Source organism: Salvia miltiorrhiza, unplaced genomic scaffold (assembly GCF_028751815.1).
Source record: "Salvia miltiorrhiza cultivar Shanhuang (shh) unplaced genomic scaffold, IMPLAD_Smil_shh original_scaffold_220:::fragment_2:::debris, whole genome shotgun sequence".
Lineage (NCBI taxonomy): Eukaryota > Viridiplantae > Streptophyta > Magnoliopsida > Lamiales > Lamiaceae > Salvia > Salvia miltiorrhiza.
The window spans coordinates 1-6,489 of record NW_026651505.1 but is presented as its reverse complement, the minus strand read 5'-3'; the positions used below and the strand labels follow the sequence as shown (position 1 = coordinate 6,489).

The following is a 6,489-nucleotide window of genomic DNA, read 5'->3' as shown; positions in this document are numbered from 1 at the left end:
CTGTTCTGAAAGGGTATTTCTATGCTCTGACCGGGCTAGGCATTTCTCTGCTCTGACCAGGTTGGGTATTTCTCTGCTCTACCTTACTCTGCGGGATGCTCTGTTCTACTCTACAGGATGCTCTGCTCTACTCTGCGGGCTACACTATTTTGCGCCTCTGCTCTATGGGCTGCTTTGATCTATTCTAATCGTTGCTCAGCGAGAAATAAGCCGCCTTTTAGCGTGCTACTGTCATCTATCGGTCTTCTCATGCGCTGGTTTTCTTATGCGCGGATTATCTATTGGTATTCTCACGCGCTGGATTTCTTACGCGCTCAACAACATGGTATATTGTTCAGACTCGACAAATATTTATGACGGGTTTTCTCAACTTCGACATGGGTCTTCCTATGTTATTCGGATATTCTTGCAACGGTCTTCTGATTCATCCAACACAAAGCATTTATATTGCTTATCTATGCAAAGTACTCAATATGGGGTATTCTCAGCGCTGGTCTTCTTATACGCCCAAAGAAATGAAAATTATTTATCTTTGTCAACATTCAACAAACAAGAAGGAAATCTAACTTGGAACTACAATTCCAAAGTCAAGGGAAAAATGCTTATCTTTGCTTTCTTACAGTATTAAAACTCTTATGTCTTCATGATTTGCAGGGATTAAGGAAAACAGCACAGCGCTGGCTTTAACAATACTTCGCTGGCTGAACACGAAGAATACCCGGTTCAACCAGACTAGGGGGGAGTAGCTGATGAGGACTGAAATATGCACCAGCACTGTGCTAAACAAGGCTACAGGAATTACTACAGTAACGCAGCTCGACTCTCGGTTCGATTAAGGAGCGAAGCTCATGTAATAGGGGCTTGGGCCCAGTTATTTAGGGCTAGTGGGCTAATGGGCCAAATAGGCTCAAGGCCCTTACTTTCTCCCTTTCCTATAAATAGCTCATTTTAGCTTTCATTCAAGAGGATAGTCATTTTTTAACTTACAACTTGTAAAGTGTAAAATACTCTCTCAGTTATAGTGGAAAACCCCAAACACCCCGTGGACGTAGGTCTTCTCGACCGAACCACGTAAATCCGGTGTCGTTTACTGCTTTTATTTACCGTATTATTTCTCGTTTCACCAGCTGTGAATTCGCGAATAATTTTTAAATTTTTATATGCAAGGGTAAAATGGTAAGTGTGGCTAATTTTTAAATTTTTTTATCTTAGTGGGTATTTTTTAAATTTACAATTCCAAAGTGACTATTTTCAAAATCCACTCAATTTAAAATGTATATTGAATATTTTTTCATGAATCAAATTTGACAATATGATTAAAATAAAAAAGAATAAGAAAGAGAAAGAAAATTAATGGAAGAAGAGAGAGAAAAAAAGTGGAGGGGAAAAACTCTTTTTTCATATCTTATATAGATATAGATGTGAATGAAGTTGGTAATGGAGTAAGGAAATGTGAGTGGAGTTGAATTGTATGAAACATACTACTCCCTTCGTCTCATTAGAAATGTCTTAGTTTTCATAATGGGATGTTCTATTACAAATGTATCATTTTTTTATATAAATAATTAAAAGATTAATTAATTAATGTGTCCACTATTTTTTCTCTTTCTATACCTATTTTTACAAATCTCAATTTATTTTTATATTTTTACTAATTTACTTTATCTACTAAATATACATTCCTTAATCACGTGTCTAAAAGTAATGGAATATTTATAACGTGACGGATGGAGTATTATAAATTAAAGTAACAATTTTTGTACAACCAGAAGAGTCTTGTAATGAGTTGTCTCTTCTGCATGTACTGAGTGGTAGTTGACTTGATCAAAAAAAATTTAACCATCTCTTTTCTTATAATTGGTTCATGGTATTTCCAAATTACTTATCAAGTCCAATATCTAATATATAAAAAAAAAAAGTTTTTTCCTCCATCTTTTCCCTCTCTTTTTCTCTCTCTTCTTCTATGAATTTTTTCATTCTTTTTTCTTTTAGTTTTTCATAATTTAATTCTTTTGTAAATATGTCAAATTTAATTCATGATTTTTTTTTCAATATGCATCTTAAATTTAATACTATTGTATAAAAACATAAAAAATGAATAAGTTATGAAAATTTTAAAATATTATATTTTCTCTCTATTCATTAAATATTTTATTTTCTCTCTTTTCATTAAAATTTTATAACTTTTTATTTAGGTTTGTATATGAAAATATTTATTATGACGTGTAACTCTATAATAATAATGTGTAAGTGCTAATTTTTGTTATTGAATCATTTGTTACACTTTATACAAAGTTGTTAATATAATTTTTAAATTTAAGGTTTTATTGAATAATTGACGTGAATTATTTTATTTTTAAAATATATTTTATATTTATTTAAATATAGTAATTTTGATGTTCGCACGAATGGACGTTGTAGTGTTAATTAAATATGCAATTTTGATGTTTACACTGCTTTAAGTATTGACACCTATCTAAACTATGCATTTTCTTAGTTTTATATTGTGTTAAATGCCAAAAACATTAGAAAGTGAGCCTTTTTTCTTGGGATTAATAATCATCCCAACTAAAATATTTGGGGTCGTGACTCGTAAAGCGGAAGTCATGCACGATGCGCCCACACGTACGTTTCAGAAATAAATGAGAGGAAATGGAAAGATGTAAGCTAGAATCAACATTATAAATACGGAAAAGAGAAAAAGGAAATTCTCCTATCTAAGCAATACATACCAGAAGAATGTTTTCTTATAGGAAGCTTAAGGTTTTCATCCTATGCTTCTTAGGTATTATTATGCTCGGAGGCATGGGTCCAGTCCATGCCTTAGTTCATAAGTTTGAGGTATGTTCGCCATCATATCACTAATAATATCAATTGATTTTGTATTTTTCTTATACTCCCTCCGTCCATGAAAGAATTTCCTAGGAGGGAGTGACACGGGTTTTAATAAAATGTTGTATAGTGTATTGAGAGTGGAGAAAAAGTTGTAAAGTGTATTGGAAATTGTGAAAAAGTATTAATAATTTATTGTGTTGTTTTAATTAATGTTATTTGAGTGGTGGGAATTGTCTTTAAAGGGGAGTATTTTTTAAGTGATGGGGTATTGTCCCAAAATAGGAAAAAGTAGGAAGTTCTTTCGTGGACGTCCCGAAATAGAAAAATAGGAAGTTCTTTCGTGAACGGAGGGAGTATGTTTTTTAATTTTAGAAAAGCTAGCTAATTGGAAGCCTGGATTTGCAGGTGAGAAGATCTTCACACACCAGGCTATGCAGCACCAAAAGCATGCTAACAGTAAACGGGCAGTTCCCAGGGCCAACTATATATGCTAGAAGGGGAGAATTGGTGGTAATCGATGTTATCAATCGCGCCGATGCAAATATAAGTATCCATTGGTACGTGAAATTAAAGCATATTAGTAGTATATATATGATCATATATAATATAGCATTGTGATTTCAGGCATGGAGTAAAAATGCCGAGATATCCATGGACAGACGGCGTCACCCAAGTGACGCAGTGTCCTATTAGTCCCGGCAAGAGGTTTAGACAACGGATGTTGCTCTCCAACGAAGAAGGCACTTTATTTTGGCACGCACACATCGATTGGACTCGAGCTACTGTGTATGGCGCCATCATCATTCTACCGCCCAAGACACACACTTATCCTTTCCCTAAGCCTCATGCTCAACTTCCCATCTTACTAGGTAGCTTGAATTAAGATTCTCGACCAATGTTAATTGTGTTGGATTTTTATAATTAAATTGGGAATAACATTTCAGGAGAGTGGTGGAATGCTGATGTGCAACAAGTTTTCGAGAAGTCTATAGCCGAAGGAGTAGCTGCCGATTTTTCTGATGCTTTCCTCATGAATGGTCAACCTGGCGACCTGTATCCCTGCTCAAAACAAGGTAGGCTCTCCAGATAAAATCCAAACAAATAGGAAGTTTTAGTAATTGTTTGATATGATGCAGATACATTGAAGTTGAGTGTGGAGCCGGGCAAGACTTACCTGATCAGAATGGTTAACGCAATGATGAACTACATTATGTACTTCAAAATCAAGGACCACAACGTGACGGTGGTGGGCATGGACGGCGCCTACACGAAGCCGCTGAACACCGATCACATTGCGATTGCCCCCGGCCAGACCATGGATTTCCTGCTGGAAGCCAACCAGCCGCCCAGCCGTTATTACATGGCCGGCAGAGTATGGGCCAGCCCCTATTGGCATACTTACATCCCCACCACAGGAATCGTCGAGTACGTTGGTAACTACACCCCCCCCCTCGACACCGGTGCTTCCCTCTTTCCCTGGATTCCAAGGCTGGGCGGAGTCCACCCATTTCAGCAAGAGGCTCAGAAGCCTGGCCAACGACAACTATCCCATCAAACTTCCTATGAACATCACACACAACCTCTTCTTCACTCTCACCATTAATGTGGGGCCCTGTTTCTCAAATTCTTGCAAGAATAGCGGCAGGCTGCTGGCCAGCATCAACAACATCTCCATGCTCTACCCGGAAACCCAAACTATTCTTGAGGCCTATTACAAAGGGATCGGAGGAGTTTTCACGACCGATTTCCCGGCCAAGCCATCAACAATATTCGACTTCACGCAAGGTTATAAGCCCGAGGATGAGGGGCACACCCAATTCGGAACGGCTGTGTATATGTTGGACTATAACTCGGAAGTTGAGATCGTGCTTCAAGGCACCAACTTCGGCATCGGAATCGATCATCCCATACATTTACATGGACACAACTTCTACGTTATCGGAACTGGATTCGGGAACTTCGACCCAACCACCGATCCGCCACGCTATAATCTCATTGACCCGCCGTTGATGGACACGGTTTCCGTTCCAAAAAATGGATGGAGCACTATCAGATTTAAGGCTAACAATCCAGGTTTTTTTTATTTTCTCTTTCCATCTCCTTTGTAAAGTTAAGCAAAGAGTCTGATAACTAAGTAAATAAAGTTGCAATATATATCGCAGGAGTGTGGTACATGCACTGCCATTTCGAACGTCATTACACTTGGGGAATGAAGATGGTGTTCATCGTTAAGGACGGAGAAGCCCCCAATGAGAAGATGTTGCCTCCGCCCCCAGATATGCCCCGCTGTGAAGCACCATCTCAACAATTATTGTTTAGGATTTAATTATATCATTTATTAATTTGCTTGGGATTTTATTAGTATTAGTAGTACATATCTATCAAATAAAAAAAGTCTAGCTTGTCGGCAAAGGGAAAATTCTCCTACTCCCTGTGTTCACTTTCAATTTATCAGTTTAATTAAATTTAAGTGCTATTAAAAGTTAACTTTATTATCTTCTGTTTATGTAATCATTGAAGTCATTTCAATTTTCAATTTTTATCTGCTCAGGATGCAACTATCATTCAATTTACAAGTTTTCATGACATCAGCAAGGGTTTGGCAACATAAGTTTTATGCCGACAAATTATATACTATTTGTCTACGACAGAGATTCTTTAAAGTGAGAATATATAATATAATAGTACCCAACTTTTTCAACCTCAGCACAATGTGGCTATTTAGCATTACTCTTTTCAAACAATAAATCTATGGAGCCACATTGTGGCCACCCACACACTAATATAATAAGGATAATCTTGATTTATTTAATTTATTTTTTAAAATAAAAATAAGATTTAGTTATTTTATTATATTCTCTATATTGTACTTATTTTTTTAAATTTTTTTTGCATTTTTTATTTTTAATTTATTTTATAATAAAAATAAAAAAGTTACCAAAAAATTGCAAAAAAATTACTATAATGTAGAGAATATGATAAAATGACTAAATCTTATTTTTATTTTAAAAAATAAGTTAAATAAATTAAATTATTTTTTACTTAAGTAAATTGTGGGCAGCCACAATGTGGCTATTTAGCATTACTCTTTTCAAACAATAAATCTATGGAGCCACATTGTGGCCACCCACACACTAATATAATAAGGATAATCTTGATTTATTTAATTTATTTTTTAAAATAAAAATAAGATTTAGTTATTTTATTATATTCTCTATATTGTACTTATTTTTTTAAATTTTTTTTGCATTTTTTATTTTTAATTTATTTTATAATAAAAATAAAAAAGTTACCAAAAAATTGCAAAAAAATTACTATAATGTAGAGAATATGATAAAATGACTAAATCTTATTTTTATTTTAAAAAATAAGTTAAATAAATTAAATTATTTTTTACTTAAGTAAATTGTGGGCAGCCACAATGTGGCTATTTAGCATTACTCTTTTCAAACAATAAATCTATGGAGCCACATTGTGGCCACCCACACACTAATATAATAAGGATAATCTTGATTTATTTAATTTATTTTTAAAATAAAAATAAGATTTAGTTATTTTATTATATTCTCTATATTGTACTTATTTTTTTAAATTCTTTTTGCATTTTTTATTTTTAATTTATTTTATAATAAAAATAAAAAAGTTACCAAAAAA

The 6,489-nt window shown here is 34.3% G+C and overlaps 1 pseudogene; it reads left to right on the top strand.

The window, feature by feature from the left end:
* The first annotated feature begins 2,685 nt into the window (after positions 1-2,685).
* LOC131003579 (laccase-14-like) lies at positions 2,686-5,322 on the top strand (annotated as a pseudogene).
* Positions 5,323-6,489: the final 1,167 nt, after the last annotated feature.